This window comes from Schistocerca gregaria, chromosome 5 (genome assembly GCF_023897955.1).
Source record: "Schistocerca gregaria isolate iqSchGreg1 chromosome 5, iqSchGreg1.2, whole genome shotgun sequence".
NCBI lineage: Eukaryota > Metazoa > Arthropoda > Insecta > Orthoptera > Acrididae > Schistocerca > Schistocerca gregaria.
In genome coordinates this window covers 132,978,060-133,002,631 of record NC_064924.1, presented here as the reverse complement: position 1 = coordinate 133,002,631, position 24,572 = coordinate 132,978,060, and the positions used below count along the sequence as shown (strand labels likewise).

The 24,572-nt window shown below is 43.6% G+C and overlaps 1 non-coding gene across 1 annotated transcript; it reads left to right on the top strand.

The window, feature by feature from the left end:
• The first annotated feature begins 24,140 nt into the window (after positions 1-24,140).
• On the top strand, positions 24,141-24,215 carry Trnas-uga (transfer RNA serine (anticodon UGA)). Its single transcript has one exon. It is a non-coding gene; the product is annotated as a tRNA-Ser (tRNA).
• Positions 24,216-24,572: the final 357 nt, after the last annotated feature.

The window sequence follows — 24,572 nt, the reverse complement described above, 5'->3', positions numbered from 1 at the left end:
GCTGCCTGCAGTGTGTCAATGGAGACAAAAGCACGGTGAGTCGTCTGTATCATTGCAAGAAGGACGCGCAAACCTCTACCGTCCCCAGTGTGACGGCCGGCAGCATGCAGCTATTACTTCTGCAATGATGGAACGTGCGGACACGCTCATTCGAGATGATCGATCACAATCTGTTTAGAAAAAGTGACAATAAGCAGATTACAGAATACCTGACGGCTCAACACAAAAGTTTTGTCTCAAGTACAGATAGTGTTGAGGATCAGTGGACAAAGTTCAAAACCATCCTACAATATGCGTTAGATGAGTATGTGCCAAGCAAGATCGTAAGAGATGGAAAAGAGCCACCGTGGTACAACAACCGAGTTAGAAAACTGCTTCGGAAGCAAAGGTAACTTCACAACAAACATAAACATAGCCAAAGGCTTGCAGACAAACAAAAATTACGCGAAGCGAAATGTAGTGTGTGGAGGGCTATGCGAGAGGCGTTCAATGAATTCGAAAGTAAAGTTCTATGTGCTTACTTGGCAGAAAATCATAAGAAATTTTGGTCTGATGTGAAAGCGGTAGGTAGATCAAAACAAAATGTCCAGACACACTGTGACGAAAATGGTACTGAAACAGAGGATGACAGACTAAAGGCCGAAATACTAACTGTCTTTTTCCAAAGCTGTTTCACGGAAGAAGACTGCACTGTAGTTCCTTCTCTAGATTGTCGCACAGATGACAAAATGGTAAATATCGAAATAGACGAAAGAGGGATAGAGAAACAATTAAAATCGCTCAAAAGAGGAAAAGCCGCTGGACCTGATGGGATACCAGTTCGATTTCACACAGAGTACGCGAAGGAACTTGCCCCCCTTCTTGCAGCAGTGTACCGTAGGTCTCTAGAAGAGCGTATCGTTCCAAAGGATTGGAAAAGGGCACAGGTCATCCTCGTTTTCAAGAAGGGACGTCTAACAGATGTGCAGAACTATAGACCTATATCTCTAACGTCGATCAGTTGTAGAATTTTGGAACACGTATTATGTTCGAGTATAATGACTTTTCTGGAGAGTAGAAATCTACTCCGTAGGAATCAGCATGGGTTTCGAAAAAGACGGTCGTGTGAAACCCAGCTCACCCATTTCGTCCACGAGATTCAGAGGGCCATAGACACGGGTTCACAGGTAGATGTCGTGTTTCTTGACTTCCGCAAGGCGTTCGATACAGTTCCCCACAGTCGTTTAATGAACAAAGTAAGAGGATATGGGGTATCAGACCAATTGTGTGACTGGATTGAAGAGTTCCTAGATAACAGAACGCAGCATGTCATTCTCAATGGAGAGAAGTCTTCCGAAGCAAGAGTGATTTAAGGTGTGCCTCAGGGGAGTGTCATAGGACCGTTGCTATTCACAATATACGTAAATGACCTTGTGAATGACATCGAAAGATCACTGAGGCTTTTTGCAGATGATGCTGTGGTGTATCGAGAGGTTGTAACTATGGAAAATTGTACTGAAATGTAGGAGGATCTGCAGCGAATTGACGCATGGTGCACGGAATAGCAATTGAATCTCAATGTAGACAAGTGTAATGTGCTGCGAATACATAGAGAGCCCTTATCATTTAGCTACAAAATAGCAGGTCAGCAACTGGGAGCAGTTAATTCCATAAATTATCTGGGAATAAGCAATAGGAGTAATTTAAAATGGAATGATCATATAAAGTTGATCGTAGGTAAAGCAGATGCCAGACTGAGATTCACTGGAAGAATCCTAAGGAAATGCAATCCGAAAACAAAGGAAGTAGGTTACAGTACGCTTGTTCGCCCACTGCTTGAATACTGCTCAGCAGTGTGGGATCCGCACCAGATAGGGTTGATAGAAGAGATAGAGAGGATCCAACGGAGAGCAGCGCGCTTCGTTACAGGATCATTTAGTAATCGCGAAAGCGTTACGGAGATGATAGATAAACTCCAGTGGAAGACTCTGCAGTAGAGACGCTGAGTAGCTCGGTACGGGCTTTTGTTAAAGTTTCGAGAACATACCTACACCGAAGAGTCAAGCAGTATATTGTTCCCTCCTACGTATATCTTGCGGAGAGACCATGAGGATAAGATCACAGAGATTAGAGCCCACACAGAAGCATACCGACAATCCTTCTTTCCACTAACAATACGAGACTGGAATAGAAGGGAAAACCGATAGAGGTACTCAGGGTACCCTCCGCCACACACCGTCAGGTGGCTTGCGGAGTATGGATGTAGATGTAGATGTAGATGTAGAAAGACCTCGCTGCTCATCTGGATGTCTCTAGTGCTGACACACTCGTCAATCAGTTGGTGTATTCAAATGTGTGTACCCACTGGGTTCGCCACGAAACAGAAGACCATAAACAGCAACGATGAACCAATTGTGCGGAATTGCTTGTGCAGGCCAGAGTGACCGAGCGGTTCTAGGCACTTCAGTCTGGAACCGCGCGACCGCTACGGTTGCAGGTTCGAATCCTGCCTCGGGCATGGACGTGTGTGATGCCCTTAGGCTAGTCAGGTTTAAGTAGTTCTAATTTCTAGGGGACTGATGACCTCAGATGTTAAGTCCCATAGCGCTCAGAGCCATTTGATTTTTTGAACCACACAAAAAACAAGAATGGCTGAAGGCCTGAACACAAGTTATAAAAAAATGTTTTAAAAAATACACGCAGCTGAAGATTTATTTTAAAAAAATATTTCATGTAGATACTTCACTGAAGGCCAAACGCAAGACAATGAACAACTCAGGGCTTAGGACCTGGATAACAAGAATTTCAAATAGTGCAAATTTAAAAAAAATTCCTTTAAACAAATTTTCCAAATTTTAATTTGAGATGGCTAAAGTCCTTGTCTTAAAAACATTTCACGTAAGAGCTCGGCTGAAGGCCACACACTAGACATTGAGCATCTCAGGACTTACGGCCTGGATAACTTTCAAAATTTTACTTATTAAAGAATCACTCTTCAGTTTTTAATTTATGTCAGCTGAAGGCCTTATTTAAAATTAAAACAAACTAAATTAATAGACGGCTGTAGGCCTTGCACAGTACATAAGACTAAAATGAAAATCACAATCTAAAATCAACAGCACAGTGGTGCTCAGAAGTGTTCTGGGGTTCGGCCTCAGGAGGTAGGTCTAACGTTAGGTGGGGTGAGACGGGCAGACAAGAGGAAGGTTAAATAATCGGATAGTAACCCGATCCAGGGACGGCTAGACTGACCAGTAACTCAATCAACTTCATTCCTCCCGACCAACGGCACGACAACAGAAAATAAGAGCCGAGGACTAACATACCAGCAGCACTACGTCTTCCAATTTGGCTTCTAAGAACAGCCAAGGCACAATAACCAATCTTCAGAAAAAAAATGAACAAACAACTAAAAGGCTGTCGAACTACATGCCGTGCCGATCAGCATCAACACGGCAAGGAAAGACAGATTGCCAGAAAAAAAAAACGCTAATGACCAGGGCAGATAACTGGGGCGTTAACGGCCACAAGGCAGAAAATATCGTTGATGCACTTCACTGATAAGTAACAACCAATATAATAGTTAAAGACCACTCAGGACGATGGCTGCAAAATTTCACCGACTCCAACATACCATACGTTGCTGCTAGCCGGAAGAGCCCAGGAAGCAACAACCGGCAATGAACGAGGAGATGTCACAGTAGTTGAAGTTTAATAACAGGTTAACTGATCACTCAACTTCAGTGTCCAGGTTCAGTGGGTAACTAACTCTTTAGCTCTTGCAGATCACGCGTACACGGCGCTAACGGACCCAGTCTGACCTCGCGCGGCAGGGACTTCCTCCCTGCTCTGTCCCAACCGACCAACTGCCTCACTCCAGAACGCAGACAACATTAAAATAACTGCTCCGTCAAAACCACACGAGCTACACTAGTCCAGTGAAACTGTCAGAAAAAAAGCCTGTACCTTGCAAAAGGTGGGGTAGAAGATTTTATTTTTTAACTCGTTCATATTGTTGGAAAGGTTAGAAAACCAAGTTTTGCCAACAAAATTTCTCTTGGAAAAACTTTCTGCAGTCAAAAAACATCGAAATTTTAGGACTTTTTTCAGTTTTTTAAAACATCTCAGTTTCATTTGCTCCTTTCGCTTTGACGTCTATTTTCTTTTTTAAAGAGCACAAAATTCTCTACAAATTTGATTCTTACCATTTTTTCTACTCCCAGTATCTAAGGCGCTACAGCGCGTCAAAAAATCGAAATTTTTCAAATTTCGAGTAAAGAATAGTTGGTGACAATTTCCACGATGTAAAGTCCCGTAGAAAAGATAAAGTTGTGAATCTCCTTTCTGCGTTCAGTTCTGTAAAAGCTAGGAGCACTAAAATTACTCCTGTTAATCCTTTAACTCTTTTCCAAAGGATTTGTTTAATGAAACAAAGTGAAGCAGAGTTAAAAGCCTTTCTGAAATATGAACTTGCTCCTTACCCAATGTCCCTATTCTCAGAAAAAGGCATGCGAAAAGGAACAAAATCTTCATTCTACAATGCCTTCGTTCCAGTGGAAGATGTGAAGTCAGGTGGACCGAGTAAATTTTTTATCATTGATGGAGGGTACCTTATCCACAAAGTGACTTGGACTCGAAATGTTTGCTTCAAGTCAATAGCCCAAAGCTATGTTTGTTACATGCAACGTCATTTTGTATCTCAATTTGCTATTGTATTTGATGGGTATCAATGTCAGGGAGACAAATGTAGCACAAAGAGTGCTGAGAGGATTCGTAGGTCCAAACAACATTCTTCGGTTGACGTTGTGGTTGAATCAGAGATAGTGAACCAAGTCCCTCGGGACAAGTTTTTGTACAACGAACGAAACAAGATGCGTTTGATCACACTTATTGAAATGAAATTTCTGGAGTGTAACATTGAAGTGCACCAGGCACAAGAAGATGCTGACGTTATAATTGTAACATCTGCCATTTCAAGAACCAAAGATTTTGGAAGTGTTGTCATTGTAGGAGAATATGTTGACCTACTTGTGCTCATGACCGGTTTGGGGCAAGGTATTGAAAACGTATTTTTCTTAAAGCCAGGAAGAGGAAATGCAGGAGACAAGTGGTTTTCCACTGCATCTTACAAGTTTGACAATGAATATATTCTGGTCACTCACGCCTTTAGCGGATGTGATACAACATCTGCTTTTTTTGGTCAAGGAAAAATTAAGTGCTGCAATATTGTTGCGAAAAATGAACACCTAACCTCAGCTCTTTGCACGTTCAATAAACCACATGCTACCCGTGAAGAAATAATAACTGCAGGAGAACAGGTTACTATCACATTGTATAGTGAAATTGTCAGCAGTTCCCACACACTAGACCATTTGCGGTACCAGCTATTCGCCAAGTCTGCCACAAAAAGCAAACTGAATCTTGCACGGTTGCCACCTACACAAGATGCTGCACAACATCACTCGTTACGGACTTACCAACTAGTCCAAAGTTGGATGGGAGGCTGGAAACCTCCTGAGAAATGGGGCTGGAATCACAGCGACCACGGTCCAGTACCCGTTACAATGAGCCAAGATCCAGCACCTGAAGCACTTCTTCACGTTGTTTCATGCTCATGCAAGCTGAACTGTGGCGGAGAAAACACCGGCAGAAAAGCAGGTTAGAAATGTTCTTCAATTTGCAAGAAATGTATTGGGGTCAACTGTGAAAACGTGCCAAAAATTTTTTATGAAGACAGTGAAAAAGATGTTATGGAGGATGTTGAGGAAACCGCTGACGAAACCAACGAACTTGCTGAGTCTGACTCGCTGTTTAAAGAAGAGGTCAATCTGGGATCATGTACAGATCCTGAATCCGTAAATCAAGGTGTTTCTGGTGACACTGAGGAACCTGGCCCATCAAAACTTTGGAAGTGATGCTCATATCTGTCTCAAGTGCGCTTAAGTGCAATATTACAAGTATTACACACCCAGAACTGCCAACACTGTTTTAGTAACTGACAATGCATTTTAATTGTAATAAAGCTACTTTTTTAATGTCAGCTGTGTGGCTTCTAAATACAAGAATAATTACCTACCTACTTAGGTTGCCTATTGCAGCTAATAATAGTTCAGTTTCCCGAGACAATTTATTTTGTGTATGTGTGTATGTGTGTGTGTGTATGTGTGCCTGTGTGTGTGTGTGTGTGTGTGTGTGTGTGTGTGTGTGTGTGTGTCTGTGTGTGTGTGTGTGTGTTTATGTCTCTTATTGATGTATTTTTATATTTATAGTTTTACAAATACCAGGGCTGATGTGGCCCATAGTGAACTTTAGGTAGTCATGTAAGAATCACAATAGTTGGGTGCCCAGCAATCCTCATGTTGCATACAGAGAAATTGAATACCTGAAAGTGAGGCGGTAAATTCCAACTTATAACATGATGTATAATGTATTTCTACTACACAAACAGAAACTCAAAAACTAGTGTTCAAAAATGAAGTATCTTGCCACTATGCTAAAAATTTGAAAAAATTGTATTTTTTGAGGTGCTGTAGCGCCTTGAATACTGGGAGTAGAAAAGAATGGTAAGAATCAAATTCGTAGAGAATTTTATGCTCTTTAAAAACGAAAATAGACGTTAAAGTGATAGGAGGAAATGAAACTGAGATATTTTGAATAAAACTGAAAGACGTCCGAAATTTTCGAAGGTTTTTGACTGCAGAAAGTTTTCCCAAGCGAAATTTTGTTGGCAAAAGTCGGTTTCTAATCTTTCCAACCATATGAACGAGTTGAAAAAATAAACTCTTCTACCCCACCTTTTGCAAGGTATGTCTACTATTTGACTGGACTAACACACGGTTCTGCGAAAACACTTCCACAAACGACTCGAACAAACACGTCGTCCGATGAGACAACCGACCGAACAACATCGTCCCCACTGAAGTCATGTGTACCTGCAACAGTCGGGTGAGTCATGGCTGTCCGGACATCACTGCTGCTACGTCCTCTCAGAAATCCTGACACACAACAACCCGGAAATACTAGCGGTCGCTCCAAAGATAGTACGACAGTGCTCTTATCGATAAGCGCTGATTCTGCCACTCACGGGCAGGCAAGCCAGCAACTTAGTAACGCCAGTAAATCGAATAGGAAACCGGACAGCAGTACCGCAAAGACAAGATGTCAAGCAATAAACGGCATGAACACGAGCTGTGTGCGGCTCAGTGGTACCCTAAGGAAACTGAAGAAACGTCTTCAGTGTGTTCGTTGGCACAAAAATGCAAGCGAACTAATTCTTCTCCATGACAATGTAGGCCCTCACACAAGTCTGTGCATCCAAGAGGAGCTCACAAAACTTCACTGTATCGTTTTTCCTAGTCCACCCTATAGACCGGACCTCATACCTTCCGACTTCCATCTGTTTGGTCCAATGAAGGATGCTCTCCGTGGGAAGCAGTACGTGGGTGATGGGGAGATCAGATCACGCTGGCACACTGGCCTTCCCAGTATTGTGGCGTAAGGCAGTCGCATTGAACGGAGATTATGTTCAAAAATAGGGTTTTGAAGCCAAAAGAATGGTGAACAATATTTTTTACTGGAATCCTGAATAATAACAATGTCTTTTCAAAAAAAAAAAAAAGTTGCATTACCTATTGAATGCCCCTAGTAGAAAGACCTGACACCTGAAGATGTGGATACAGGTTGATTCCGGGTCTATCACCAGCAGACCATCACTGCGGGCAAATTCCCAGTGTAGCACAATAGGGCGAGACGAGTAACTCGGGAGAATGCTGCTGAGTGGTCGAACATAGTACCGAGAGTCCAATGGCAGTGACCTGCTCTGCAACCGGTTTATCGCTATTTTCATAGATGGTTGGTGACCGTCATCTGTGGCTAGTAGTCTCGCTTGTGTCGTATCCGTTATAGCTACCATGATCTCTTCCACCATCTCGTCTTTGTGCATCAGTACCAAAGATACCAGAGGTGGTGTCTTTTCTGTGACCAGCTAAGACGCGGCAGGCGAATAGCCACCGGACTCTGCCAGCTGTTAGGTGTGGTCTGTCAGGTGGACTCAACTCTGCTATTACTGGAATACGCTTAGAAAGCTAGAGCCGTGTGGATGCAGACAAGCTACACTCCTGGAAATTGAAATAAGAACACCGTGAATTCATTGTCCCAGGAAGGGGAAACTTTATTGACACATTCCTGGGGTCAGATACATCGCATGATCACACTGACAGAACCACAGGCACATAGACACAGGCAACAGAGCATGCACAATGTCGGCACTAGTACAGTGTATATCCACCTTTCGCAGAAATGCAGGCTGCTATTCTCCCATGGAGACGATCGTAGAGAAGCTGGATGTAGTCCTGTGGAACGGCTTGCCATGCCATTTCCACCTGGCGCCTCATTTGGACCAGCGCCAAACAAGCATACGACCATCATTGGCACCAAGGCAGAAGCGACTCTCATCGTTGAAGACGACACGTCTCCATTCGTCCCTCCATTCACGCCTGTCGCGACACCACTGGAGGCGGGCTGCACGATGTTGGGGCGTGAGCGGAAGACGGCCTAACAGTGTGCGGGACCGTAGCCCAGCTTCATGGAGACGGTTGCGAATGGTCCTCGCCGATACCCCAGGAGCAACAGTGTCCCTAATTTGCTGGGAAGTGGCGGTGCGGTCCCGTACAGCACTGCGTAGGATCCTACGGTCTTGGCGTGCATCGGTGCGTCGCTGTGGTCCGGTCCCAGGTCGACGGGCACGTGCACCTTCCACCGACCACTGGCGACAACATCTATGTACTGTGGAGACCTCACGCCCCACGTGTTGAGCAATTCGGCGGTACGTCCACCTGGCCTCTCGCATGCCCACTATACGCCCTCGCTCAAAGTCCGTCAACTGCACATACGGTTCACGTCCACGCTGTCGCGTCATGCTACCAGTGTTAAAGACTTCGATGGAGCTCCGTATGCCACGGCAAACTGGCTGACACTGACGGCGGCGGTGCACAAATGCTGCGCAGCTAGCGCCATTCGACGGCCAACACCGCGGTTCGTGGTGTGTCCGCTGTGCCGTGCGTGTGATCATTGCTTGTACAGCCCTCTCGCAGTGTCTGGAGCAAGTATGGTGGGTCTGACACACCGGTGTCAATGTGTTCTTTTTTCCATTTCCAGGAGTGTATGTAATCATGCAATATTATCAGTGTCGGTCAAATGTCTTTGTGGAGCAAAACAACAGTCCCTTAAAGTTACGTAATAGGTACTTGTCCAAATACCTGTAGCCATATGGTGAATGATAACTAAAGAACTGAGGTATCAAATTCACCAGCGTGAGGTATAGTTTTGTGACGAAAGATTTAATTGCTTGAAAGTAATCAGGGCAACTTACAAATGCTTAAATGTTCATTTAAGAGAAAACTTTTACCCGAAGAAGAGTGCAAAACTGACAAATGGGGTATCAAATCGACCAGCCTGAGGTCTAGTTTTGTAAAGAAAGTTTTCATTACTTGAAAGTAATCGGATTAACTAATAAAAACTTAAATAGGCGTTTGAGGGAAAATATTTATCGGATTTTCATAGCTAAAAAAAGAGTGGAAAATCTACAAATGATTTACGTGAGGTGTCGTTTTGGAAAAAAAGATTTAGTTGCTTGAAAGTAATCTGGATATTTAAGGGTACTTCATTCATCAAAGGAAAAATTGAAATACTTTACGACCAGCTCCTGCTAACAATGAAATGAAGCGTTATAAAAATATCGAATCAGAAAAGTAATTGAAAACTCTCTGTTTTGTCTTCCTCTGTATGCTCTTAATAATTCTAGAATACCGATCGATACTGAAACATATTATATTACATGCTTACTGAAAAATAAGTTCAAAATTAAAACAGATTTCAAGTAAAGTTCGAATGTATTGTTGAATGATTTGTGTAAAAGTAAGAACTAAAGTAGATTATACAAACATCTGAAGTTACCTGAAAGATGTTCCAAATTGTGTACAGAAAACTAGGAGTCGATTCAGAACTTAAAGTTGGATATTTAACTTAGATGCTTAGGATTTTAAAAAGATATTTTTGTGGTGAAATTTCACTCCGTGGCCTCTTCACATGAGTTTGAGCATCACTAAAAGACACGTCAGCTGCCACTCTAATCTAATTTAAGTTTGCAGACCGTGACCTGGTACAAATACTACAGTGCTTGGCGTTGCTGCACATTTCCCCCACCACCAAAGCAGGCTGTATAGGCGACTGGAGGGCAGTGAGCGAAAATCTGCCAACGCGCCACATTTAAACAGAGCCACAGCTACCATGCATACAGTTTGGATTTATATTTCACGATTCTCATCATCACAAAACGAATTTTCGGTATTATTTCATTATTTTTTGCACCCAAAGACATATTTTTTGTTGTCATTGTTGGAATGTCTATATACATTTTTGATTGTATAGCCGTTGTCTCCTGACCATAACGATATATATAACATTCGGTCTGATGGGAATGTAAAATTTTATGTGGATTGTGTTAAATCCCCTTCTATCTTTTCCAAGTGTACTGATTTTCTGTTTATTTTTATGGTCGGCTCCGCTTTACAAATCCAATTTGGATATTCAGTGTGTATGAAGTAACGTACAGAGAATCTAGTGTTTTGGAGACTGCTTCATTAAGTGCATTGGCCTTTGGTCTATGAGGTCACTGTGCTATTCTCCGGCCCAGTGAGTCTGGAGCCAGTTGAGCGCGTTAGACGGGCTAAGTCAGGAGAAGGCGATGTTGGTGCCGTCTGGGTTGATTCCTGACCTGGTATCTTCCATCCCGCTGCTGGGCAGACTCAAGGGGCTGCAATGCCTAAGTTGTGATTCTGATAATTATTTTGTTAGCTCATAGGCTCAGCAGTTAGTCTGACAGGGTAAAAATATTTAAAATTGTATAAATGACTGGTAACTCATTGTGCGGAGACAGGGCTTGTTAAGGGTATCCTTTCCTGACTGAACACCCGATTACGGGAGGTGGTGTGTCGAGTAGTGGTGCCCCAAGACGACTCCTCAGTTTCTTCCAGTCTTACGGCTGTTGCGACACACGCAGAGGACACAGAACCTGTCGGCACCATACCTCTCTTGTGGATTGGCCACCTGCTTGCATCAGCTGCCGACATCACCTTCGCCGAGCATGCCGCCTCCTGCACCATCTCGCGCCTCCTGGATCACGTTGTTATGAGGTTCTGCCGCAATAACTGTAGTAATTTTGTTTCATTTTCCTTTATTTAAAAAGAGATATTATTCTTTTCCATGTTTTAATTAAGGAGAGTTGAAGGATTTCACTCTGTTGGGCCAATTATTTACAGGTCCAAGGACAGCCGTTGCCCAGGTTCTTAAATTTTCTTAAATCTCGTCATCTGGCGCCGGCCAGGTTTAAATTTTGGAAGAGCCACAATTAGTCGTTTCACACAAGAAGTACCATGTGGGTCATTTTTGACCCACAAGAATATTTTGAGGGCCTTATCCCCTCTGTAATCATCACAAGACCAAACGCTCCCACGACTTCTCATCACTTGTGTGGTTGTACAACTCACCAAAATTTCATCCTCCTAGCCCACCTAGAAGTATGAAAAATTTTCCTGTTATACCAGTAGTACCATGTCATTTTTTATCCATACTCATTTTAACTCAATTTGATATCAGTAACTAAATAGTCTCTGGATACGCCTCGATGTTATTAACGACATACTGGTGTGTATTACGACTTTGGGCCAAAACCAATGTGTATAATGTGAAGAATTCGGAGGTCGCGCGATACTTTACATTAGCGCAGTTTTCCGTTTTCTACTTCAGACCTGCGAAGTGACAATGGGAAGCCACGGAGTAACATATCAAACAGTGCCAAACAGGGCCTTCCCTTCCCACGCCCCCCCCTCCCCCCCCCCCCCTCTTAGTACATCGGTGCTACGGCCGCTGATAATAGTTCCTTCACGCAACAGCAGATGTCAGGCGCGTTGCCCGTACGGAAGTTTCCTGTCACTATATCTTTGTCTTTAGTCAAGCCGAGCGGGACGCTGCAGTCCTGACACCAGCGACGTGAGCTTGCAGACTATTTTTGCTACGATGGCAAGACGACATGGCCTTACGCATTCTCTGCTGCCTGGAGAACATTTGACCGACGCAGTCGAGTGGTGAATCCGGTAGTGAGTCGAATGCGAAGGAGGACGACGACGATTTTGTTCCAAAGGAAACTGTTGAATCAAGTGATTCAGGCGCATCAAATGAACAGCAAACACAATCTGACCCATCTGACGATGGAGGATTTTACTTTATTATTCGTTGTCATGCACAAATATTTCAGAACGAATCGCTCTTTAAATTGAGTGACCAACAGTAATCTTTGTTGTTGTTACCTAATAATTGGGTGTTAAGAGAAGCCTGAAGTTATTTTTATAAAATTGAGCAACAGCTGTATCTAGCTACAGGATAATCGAACATAGAAAAGGGATAAACAACAATATTGTTGTTTAGTCACGGTTTCTTTTTTATTATTTTTTCATTCATTTTTTTAAGAGAGAGGGAGAATTTTTTAGCAGTGCAACGTCTTACTCGGTTGTCACCTCGATGCTTTGTTTAAAGCCCTTAACTGTAATAAGTTCATCGTGATGGTTGGTTGTCAATGTATATGCTAGTACCAGTGAAGCTAGTTTTATGTCCTTTTAGAACAAATTTGAAAATTGAAACGCGTATCCCCTAATGGACTCAGCGTTTCAACTCCAGCAGCCTCTGCGCCCTGCTTTCCTACCTACCAACAACTTTCGTGTTTTTATTCATAACCCATTCCAAAATCATCAACCCATGCAGAATAAATTCACTCCACATAGAAAAAAAGGTCGCGATAATCGTTATCCAAAGTGTGCACTCCTAAAGCATCGACTGAACACTGACCAGCGTAGCGCTGCGAAACGGCACCAAGGAGGCTCTGACCCTCACGCCAATGGAATGAGCCAGCAGCGCCACACCTCCAGGAAGACAGGTTTCAGCGCCTCCTGCCAACAGTGAGTTGAGTTAATCAGCAGCCCATAGTTGGTTCGCCTAATTCGGTCGCTGACTTCGACAGCATCGGTTCTGAGTAACAGGAAGACGCTACTTAGCCAGCGTTCTGAAAGTGGTAATAGAAAGGATAGCTGCGTGTAGGGGGCAGCACAGGAAGCCACTTCATAACGAGAAGTTAGGTTTCTTTCATTTTAGAAATAAATTGTCCTATTAATGTGCGTTGGATTCCAGTCACTGGCCCGTGCAACTTGTGTCCTTCCTTGTTTGTGTGGGTTCCGACTCCCATAGCAATCAAAAGAACAGAAAGTACGATGCATGTGATCATGAAAATGCTTGTATCTGGTTTCATGATCATGTACTCTTTGGTTGGCGACTACCACAGTTTTTTTTAAAGGTAGAGTAATATTTATTATAATTAAATGGATGATTTGAGAATGGTTATGAGTAAAAACCTGTAACTAGTCAACATCAAGTAATAAAAAAGCTATTTTTCAACTTTCGCTGATTGTCATCTTTAAATCATATCGTAATTATTTAGTTGGAAGTTCTTGATGTTATTAGTTGCACATGTCCATAGAGAAGAGGGTGATCCATATAACAGGAGGTGTGGAAAGTTTCTTTCAGGCACTGGACACATACTGAGGGGTGGAAAATCTTCTAAAGAAAGATCGCTTGGGACAGAAGGCAGAACTCAGATCACTAGCCAGCAGGTAGAATTTTTTGGTATGCCAGACTGTATACAGCTGCACCTGGACGTCAGGTGAGTCTGCAGGTCTTTAGAATTTCGAAATTCGTCCTATATGGCTTGAGGTCATTTTTTAAAATAACTCTGCTTGGGAATAACTTAGCGTGTCGTGCCTTCACGAAATAATACCTATGGGCCATGTCTGAAACAACAGACGCCACGCAGAATCTGTAGCTGTGATACGAGATTTTCTTAAATTAGACGTGGAGGGGAGGGGAGGGGGGGGGGGAGAGAATGGAAAGGAAAAGGTAGGAACTGATAATATGAGTTGCATCAGAACTTTATGCTGAATTAACGGCAATGAGTGAAAATATGTACAGTATCGGGACTTGATCTTGGTACCTCGTGCTTGTTAGGAAGATGAATTAACCACTGCCCCGCGCAGACACAATGGTAGTCGCAAATACACTCCTGGAAATTGAAATAAGAACACCGTGAATTCATTGTCCCAGGAAGGGGAAACTTTATTGACACATCCCTGGGGTCAGATACATCACATGATCACACTGACAGAACCACAGGCACATAGACACAGGCAACAGAGCATGCACAATGTCGGCACTAGTACAGTATATATCCACCTTTCGCAGCAATGCAGGCTGCTATTCTCCCATGGAGACGATCGTAGAGATGCTGGATGTAGTCCTGTGGAACTGCTGGCCATGCCATTTCCACCTGACGCCTCAGTTGGACCAGCGTTCGTGCTGGACGTGCAGACCGCGTGAGACGACGCTTCATCCAGTCCCAAACATGCTCAATTGGGGACAGATCCGGAGATCTTGATGGCCAGGGTAGTTGACTTACACCTTCTAGAGCACGTTGGGTGGCACGGGATACATGCGGACGTGCATTGTCCTGTTGGAACAGCAAGTTCCCTTGCCGGTCTAGCAATGGTAGAACGATGGGTTCGATGACGGTTTGGATGTACCGTGCACTATTCAGTGTCCCCTCGACGATCACCAGAGGTGTACGGCCAGTGTAGGAGATCGCTCCCCACACCATGATGCCGGGTTTTGGCCCTGTGTGCCTAGGTCGTATGCAGTCCTGATTGTGGCGCTCACCTGCACGGCGCCAAACACGCATACGACCATCATTGGCACCAAGGCAGAAGCGACTCTCATCGCTGAAGACGACACGTCTCCATTCGTCCCTCCATTCACGCCTGTCGCGACACCACTGGAGGCGGGCTGCACGATGTTGGGGCGTGAGCGGAAGACGGCTAACGGTGTGCAGGACCGTAGCCCAGCTTCATGGAGACGGTTGCGAATGGTCCTCGCCGATACCCCAGGAGCAACAGTGTCCCTAATTTGCTGGGAAGTGGCGGTGCGGTCCCCTACGGCACTGCGTAGGATCCTACGGTCTTGGCGTGCATCCGTGCGTCGCTGCGGTCCGGTCCCAGGTCGACGGGCACGTGCACCTTCCGCCGACCACTGGCGACAATATCGATGTACTGTGGAGACCTCACGCCCCACGTGTTGAGCAATTCGGCGGTACGTCCACGCGGCCTCCCGCATGCCCACTATACGCCCTCGCTCAAAGTCCGTCAACTGCACATACGGTTCACGTCCACGCTGTCGCGGCATGCTACCAGTATTAAAGACTGCGATGGAGCTCCGTATGCCACGGCAAACTGGCTGACACTGACGGCGGCGGTGCACAAATGCTGCGCAGCTAGCGCCATTCGACGGCCAACACCGCGGTTCCTGGTGTGTCCGCTGTGCCGTGCCTGTGATCATTGCTTGTACAGCCCTCTCGCAGTGTCCGGAGCAAGTATGGTGGGTCTGACACACCGGTGTCAATGTGTTCTTATTTCAATTTCCAGGAGTGTACGTGGACAGTCTCAGGATGCTTCCCGGACAGCTCAGTTGGCTATGGATCCACAGCCATCAGTGCAGATGCACACTTTCGTTCTGTCTCCAACGGGAATCTAACATTAGCGAGCACAGGGGACATGCATGGGAACAGTGGATAAGCGGCCGTGCTAGGTGGCAATTAGTTGTTTGGGGAGCGTGCTACATCTACGTCTTAACCTACATAGATACTCCTCAAACCACTCTAAGGTGCATGGCGGAGGGTACCCTGCACCACCACTTGTCATTTCCCCTCCTGTTCCACTCACAGAGTGAGGGAAAACCGACCGTCTGTTCGCAGCCGCCTGAGCCCTTATTTCGCGGATCCTATCTTCGTGGTCCTTACGCATGATGTTTGTTGGCGAGAGCAGAATCGTTCGGCAGTCTGCTTCAAAAGCCATTTCTCCAAATTCGTTCAGTAGTATTTCCCGAAAAGAGCTCCGCCTTCCCTCCAGGTATGCCCATTTGGGTCCTCGAAGCATCTCCGTACCACTTAAGTTCTGTTCGAACCTACCGGTAACAAATCTAGCAGCGCTCCTGTCAATTGCTTGGATGTGTTCCTTCAATCCGGCATGCTACCGATTCCAGACACCCGAGAAGTAGTCAAGAATAGGTAGCGCCTGCGTCCTATATGAGGTCTCCTTTACAAGTGAACCACTTTTTTCTAAAATTCTTCCAATCAACCGAAGTGGAATATGTGCCTTCCATACCACAGCTTTCACATGCTCCTTTCACCTCATACCGCTTCGCAACGTTATGCCCAGATATTTAAACAACTTGACTGTGTAAAGCAGAATACTTGTAATACAGTATTCGAAGATTACAGGTTTGTTCTTCCTACTCATCCGTATTAACTTATTTTTCTCCACATTCAGGACTAGCTGCCATTCATCACACCAACTGGAAGTTTTCTCTAAGTAGTCTTGTATCTTCCTACAGCCACTCAAATTCGACACCTTACAATGCACCACATCACCAGCCAACAACCGCAGATAACTTCCCACCGTGTCCGCCCAATCATTTATGTATATAGAGAACAACAGTGGTCCTACCACACTTCCCTGGGGGACTCCTGGCGACACCCTTGTCTCTGATGAACACTCACCGTCGAGGACAACATATTTTGTTCTATTATTTAAGAGACTCTCACAAATCTGTGAACTTATTGCATATCCTCGTACCTTCGTTAACAGCTTGCAATGGGGCACCGTGTCAAATGGTTTCCAGAAATTTGGAAATAGGGAATTTGCCTGTTGACCTTCATCCATAGTTCTCAGTATATCACGTGGGAAAAGAGCAAGCTGAGTTTCGCGCGAGCGCTGATTTCTAAAACCATGCTGCTCAGCCTCAAGAAAATTTATTATATTGGAACTGATAATGTGTTCAAGGCTTATGAAGCAAACACAAGTTAGGAATATTGGTATGTATTTTTGCGGCTCCGTTATTTTACTTTTCTTATATATTGGCGTCACCTGGCCTTTTTCCCAGTCACTTGGGACTTTGTGCTGGGCGAGAGATTCACGATAAATCAAGCTATGTAAGGGTCCAATGCCGTAGAGTACTCTTTGTAAAATTGAACTGGAATTCCATCCGGACCTGGTGGCTTATTCGTTTTCAAATGTTCAAGTTGCTTCTCTGCGCCAGCTATGGGTATTTCTATGTCGCCCATACGGGAGTCTGTCCGATTGTCAAATGACGACGTGTTTGTACAGTTCTCCTGCGTTAACGGTTCCTTGAACCTGTAATTTAAACTTCGCCTTCCGTTTTGCTATCTTCAACTGCCACACCAGACTGGTCAACGAGGGGACTGAATGGAAGCCTTGGACCTGATTAACGAGTTGGTATGCGACCAGAATTTTTCTTCGTTTTCTGCCAGATCTTTTGCTAAGATGTGATGGTGGTAGCTGTACGCTTCACGTGCAGATCTTTTAACAGACGCACGAATCTCTACTAAACTTCGCTTGTCGTCGTTTGTGCTTCCTCTTTTGAACCTAGACTGCAATAGCCTTTGCTTGCACAGCATCTTACAAATTTATTATTAAACCAAGGAGGGTATTTTCCATCCTTTATCTACTTATTAGGCACATAACTCTCCAGACCATGATTTAAAATCTGCTTAAACTTTGCCCATCATTCCTCTACATCCAACACGATGCCAGTTCACTGTCTAGGTGAGGCTGCTGAGATAGTCCGCATATTTGCCATTGTGTCCGGGTCTTGGACTGATTATCGTAACTGGCTAGTAAGTACAAAGTAGGAGGTCTTGCCTTCGAGTCGCCATCCGCAACACATTTTCACTCGTTGCCGCTGATTCCGCATAAAGTCCTGTTGCAGATGATGTTATCAGTTCCCTTTCCTTTGCTTTCTCCCCCCTCCTCCTTCAAGTTACATAACAAAATAAATTTTTTCACAAGCCATTACTTCTGTTGAAAGAACACCTCAGTGGCGGGCTTTTCGCTGAAATGTCTTCCAGGAAAAGTGGACGGAGTCTTGCTGCACCATAGGGTTTTGATGTGGAAGACCTGCGTCGCACTCACTGCTTAGCATCAACTGTGCATAAAAGAGTGCTCTATTCTAAGACATGGGAAAGGATCTCAGTGAATAGTTTAAAAAACAATGACTACATGGAACGTTGACATTTGATTTCTTAGAATTTCATTGAGGGTACTCATTGGCTCGTCATTCCCGTTAGGAAGGAATGTTTGCGAAGAGTTTTTGTGGGGAACTCAGCTGTACAGAGTTGCCACAGTGGTCACAAACAGCGAGAAGAGAAACGCGGACCTACATTGGAGAGACAGTCAGTCACTTTTTGAACACTCATCTCCTGTTGTGCAGTGCAACATCGTGACCGCTCAGCCATGACGCCGTGGTTCTTGGAATTAACTCGATGTTGCATATCTTGAGGTTGCAGCGTTTACTGTTTCTATTTTGCTTCTTTTTTCACTATTCAGTACACCTTCTTCCTCTTTTCATGCTTAACAAACTATCCACTGGGCCATTATACCACTGAATCTGAGTGTAATGCCACGGTGAACTTTCCTTGTTAAAGGATGCAAAAAATCTACTAAAGGTAATGACTACATTTTACTTATACGTCCTCTTCTGCACTGTTACTTCGTTTCATCGGATCCTTAACTTGCAGGCTGCACCTGTGGTTTAGAGGTGTCGGCACGGTAGCTCAGCGTGTTCCGTCAGAGGCCGATTGTAACAAGAAAAACTTTGTAAAGGAATAAACTATCAACGGACGCCATGTGGCGTCCGCACAGGAAAAACTCAACGAACTATACTGAACAAAATGAAAATAATAATAATAATAATAATAATAACGACTTCGGTCCCGCGTTCGAAAGCCGCCACTGCTTAATTTTTGAATAATAATCAGCGATAGAGGCCGAAGACTTCCGACATGAAAAGTAACCTTCATTTTCCTAATGACCCTGTCGAAGAGGGAGGAGGAGTGAACAGAGGTTCAGGGCACTCTCTTGTCCTTTGGGTAGGAAACTGCCCTTAAATGCGGAAGAAAAAGCAATGATCAACGGCATGAGGATGCAGAACGCAATAGAAACCACTGTATTAAAGACACTTAACATGTATCCATAGGACATGTGGACTGTAATTGGAAAAGTGTCATGATGATCTCTCCATTAGCAAAAGATTTCGGAATAGTCCCCCATTCGGATTGAGTAACGAACTGAAGGACAACATTCTATACGAGTCGGAGCGTGGGATGTCTCAAGTTCGAACATGGTAGGGTCGCTAGAAAATCTGAAAGCGGTAATGCAATGGCGCAGTTTTCGTACGGTAGGGGTCAGTGAAGTGAAACGGAAAGGAGACAAGAATTACTGGTCAGATGATTATAGGATCACACCAACAGCAGCAGAAAATGATAGAACGGGAGTAGGATTCGTTATGAACGGGAAGATAGGGCAGAGAGTATTACTGTGAACAGTTGAGTAACAGGGTTGTTCTTATCAGAATCGACAGCATACCAACACCGACAACGTTAGTTCAGGTGTACATACTGACGTCGCAAGCTGAAGATCAAGAGGTAGAGAAAGTATAAGAGGATATAGAAAGGGTAACGCAATAAGTAAAGGGAGATGAAAATCTAATACTCATGCGGGACTGGAATGCAGTTGTAGTGGAGGAAAGGGGTTACAGGAGAATATGGGCTTGGGACATGCAATGAGATAGCAGAAAGATTAATTGAACTCTGTAATAAAATCCGGCTACCAATAGTGAATATCCTGTTGAAGAATCACAAGAGGAGGAGTTATACTGGGAAAACGCCGGGTAATACGAGAAGATTTCAGATTTCATCGCCAGATAGAGATTCCGAAGTCAGATACTCTATGTAAGGCGTATTCAGGAGCATGTATAGACTCAGATTACAATGTAGTAGTGATGAACAGCAGTCAGAAGCTTAAGACATTAGTCAGGACAAATGAATACGCAAAGAAATTATACGAAAGTACAAAGGAATGACGAGATAACGCCTGAAGCTCTCTAAGGCTAAAGATACAGCAATAAAGCCTAACTCCGGCGGCAGTACAGTTAAAGAGCAATGGATATCTGTAAAATTGCAGTCACAGAAGCTAGAAAGGAAAACATAGGTACAAAGAGGGTAACTCTGAAGAAACCATGAGTAACAGAAAAATTACTTCAGTTGATCGATGAAAGAAGGAAGTACAAAAATTTTCAGGGAAACTCAGGAGTACAGTGATACAAGCGTATGATGAATGAAATAAATAGGAAGTGTCTGGAAGCTAAGACGAAATGGCCGCATAAAAAATGTGAAGATATCGAAAAACAAATGATTGTCGGAAGGACTGATTCGGAATTTAGGAAACTCTAAAAAACCTACGACGAAATTAAAAGCAAAGATGGTAACATTAATAGTCCTACGGGAATTCCACAGTTAAATGAAAAGGAAAGAGCGGATAGGTGGAAAGAGTACATTAAAGGCCTCTATGAGATATGTCTGATATCATAGAAGAAGAAACAGTATTGGAACCAGATTCTAAGAGAGCGTTGGAGAACTTAAGATCAGATAGGACAGAACGGATAGATAACATTCCATCAGAATATCTAAATACATTGGGGAAGTGGGAACACAATGGCTATTCACGCTGGTGTGTAGAATGTATGAGTCTGGTGGTATACCATCTGACTTTCGAAAAAATATCATCTACACTATTCCGAAGACTGCAATAGCTGACAAGTGCGAGAATTATCGCTCAATCAGTTTAACAGCTCATGCATCCAAGTTGCTGTCAAGAGTAATATACAGAAGAAAGGAAAATAAAACTGAGAATGTGTTAGATAACGATCACTTGGGCTTTAGGAAAGATAAAGGCACCAGAAAGCAGTTCTAATTTTGTGTTTTTAATAATGAAAGCAAGACTAAATAAAAATCAAGACACATCCAAAGCGTTTGTAGACCTGGATGAAGCGTGAATGGTCTAAGACGTTCGAAATTATGAGAAAAATAGGGGTAAGCTATAGGGAGAGACGGGTAATATACAGTATATACAAGAGCCAAAAGTGATAATAAGAGTGGACGACCACGAACGCAATGCTCGGATTAAAAAAGGTGTAAGAGAGGGATGTAGTCGTTCCTGAGAATGTAAGTTTGGAGCACAGCGTTATGTGGTAGTGAAAGATGAACTGTGGGGAACTGAAAAAGAAGAGAATCGAAGGAGTTGAGATATGGTGCTGCAGACGAATGTTGAGTATTAGGTGGACTGAGAAGATAAGGATAGGAATATGTGGAGAAAACTGACAAGGAGAAAGACGAGGATGATAAGACATGTATAATACGTAAGAGAATGAATTCAATGGTACGAGAGGGAGCTGTAGATTTCAAAAACTGTAGAGGAAGCCAGAGACTGGAATACATCCAACAATTAATATAGGACGTTGGTTGCAAGAGCTATTCTGAGATGAAGAAGTTGGCACAGAAGAGGGATCAAACATGTCGGAAGACCGATAATTAAAAAAAAGTCTCATATAGAATTGGAGGAAAACATAATTGAAGTTCAAAGAAGGGCAGTTCGTTCAAATGGTTCAAATGCCCGAGGCAGGATTCGAACCTGCGACCGAAGCAGTCACGCGGTTCCTGACTGAGCACCTAGAACCGCTCGGCCACAACGGCCGGCGGGCAGCTCGTTTTCTATAATCGTGAAACAGGGGAGAGTGTGTCCCGTACATTATGCGCTAGTTTAGATGGCAATCTGTACAACAAAGGCGTTTCTCGTTCCGTTGAGATCTTTTCCCTACATTTCAAGCACGAACTTTCCCTCTCATCACGAAAATATTTTGTTGTCTGACACCTATGCAGAGAGAAATGACCATCGTAGTAAAATAAGGGAAATCAGAGCTCGCAAAGTAATATTTAAGTGCTTGCATTTCGCAGGTGCTATTCGATTGTGGAAAGGTAGAGAAAGATGTCTAAAGGTGGTTCCATGATCCAAGCACTGAAATGCGAGTCGTGGAGTAGTACTGTAGAGATATAGATGTAGATGAAAGACGTAACTCTCAAACACGGCGCGGTAAGTCCCATTGCGGGTCGGAGGAAGATAGCCTCCTCTGAGGTCTACCTCTAGATCTACCAGTCAACTGTGCCAAACCATACGTACTTGTTTGCTGTACTAATGAAAAAAAATGCTTGGTAGCCAAGTGGAACGTACATACACATTCACGTGATGTATAAGAAAGCCTGACGTCATAATTGTACGAGTAATTTATCTCAACTGTCTTGAGGCCAGCGTGAAACGTGTTTTTGTATAAAGTCAGTCTTTTTGTTATTTCGTGACTAACCTCGTACTATTGACCATTACACATCTCTCACTTTGAAGTCATTCTGTTCCAACAATGATTCCTTTCTCGCTTAATCTTTCAGAGTTCAAGTCCTGTCTCAGTTATGGGTGCTAACGAATCGGTTATTGCCTTCCAAAAAAATAAAAATTTTGTATTTAGGTAGTTGGTTAGAGGTCCTGTTTACAACGGAAATGCATCTCCTTTTTTTCTTCCCGTTCGCTTCTTAATTATATCAGTGGAAGAAGTAGAGGTTCAAAATGGCTATGAGCACTATGCGACTTATCTTCTGAGGTTATCAGTCACCTATAACTTAGAACTAATCAAACCTAACCAACCTAAGGACATCACACACATACATGTCCGAAGCAGGATTCGAACCTGCGACAGTAGCGGTCGCTCGGTTCCAGACTGTAGCACCTAGAACCACACGGGCACTCCGGCCGGCGAAGAAGTAGAGGGCACTAAAGCTTAACTGTGGATTTTGTCATGATTGTGGGTTGGTTTTACTCACTCTCTGAAAGATGAAACGCATATGTGCATGATCGATCTATTAGATATGTGTGATTCTAATGACAGTGCTGTGGAGCACCTATGACCCCATACTGTTATCATCATCTATGGTTCGACATTCTCTGCGAGGCTGATTCAGAGCTCTCCCTAAAGTACTCATATTGTGCAGATACATTTGATTAGCTTGAAAGAGAATAAAGATATATAAAAAAATCATAGAAATGCAGATAAAAGATATTTCATCTCCTTTATATTATCCAAAATGTTCTACGCACAACAGCGAGATTTCGGACCTAAAGCAGCTTTGTTAGAGAGTGTAACGTTGGGGCTCTAACCCGTGCTCTGACGTGGAAGCAATATCTGCGTAAAGTATGCTGTTGTTGCTGGGCCACTGGTGCGGAATATGAACATCCTCGGTGCTTGCTCCAGTATTTCATGCCACACACGTCATGCAATTAATACACAGCCATGTGCATCCCTGCGCTGCTAGGATTTGGGTTGCGGGCCCTCAGTGTACCAACTACCGCAGCTATGCAATAGCTAATTTCTTACATCCCAGAAATAATTACATGCGTCGCACTCCGCCGAAAGAATGGGTGCTTACAGAATTCCACACTATATATAGACAACACATTACTCAAGAACAAGCAGAAAGAAAGCTTCTTCTCAGATAACATTTTCGCATTAAAACAAATAATAAAAACAAACGAGAATACAACATAGTGGTTATAGACTATGGCGAAGCTCCTGATAATATTCACGGAGGAAAACTGTGGAGTATAGTCGATAAAAGGGGGAATAACGCCAAGTCTGATGGAAGTTATCCGAAGTATAAACACAGATAAATGTAACATTAAAATCTTGAATATCGTCCAAGAAAATATTCATATAATAGTCAGATAATTTTTGCTTCATCTGTAGATGACGCTGTAAGAGAATGGAAACAACAGTTTATAAAATTTAAAATAGAAGACGCCTTCAAAAGAAGAAATTTTATTAAAGCCTATATTTAATCTGCCAGGAAGTTTCATGTCAGCGCACACCCCGCTGCAGAGTGAAAATCTCATTCTGGAAAAGTCCCCCAGGCTGTGGCTAAGCCATGTCTCCGCAGTATCCTTTCTTTCAGGACTGCTAGTTCTTCAAGGTTCGCAGGAGAGCTTCTGTAAAGTTTGGAAAGTAGGAGACGAGATACTGGCAGAAGTAAAGCTGTGAGGACGAGACGTGAGTCGTGCTTGGGTAGCTCAGTTGGTAGAGCACTTGCCCGTGAAAGGCAAAGGTCCCGAGTTCGAGTCTCGGTCCGGCACACAGTTTTAATCTGCCAGGAAGTTTCATATCAGCGCACACTCCGCTGCAGAGTGAAAATCTCATTCTAAAGCCTATATTTGCTCGAGACCAGATTGTGGTTCCCCTTAAGGAAGGTAACAAAAAGTGCGCTGTATGAACTGTATTAAAATAGCGAAGTAACAACTTACGCATATGTAAATGGCAACCTTTCAAATGCAAACTCCTATTAGAAAACGGAAACAATGAATACTTTAACAAACTTTCAAACTCGTTGACTGTGACATATAATACCACACTGAAAAAAATTGAGAAATTGAATATTTTGTGCGGAAGCATTAAAAGAAAACTCATGGTAAAAGAACGAAAGGACATGACGC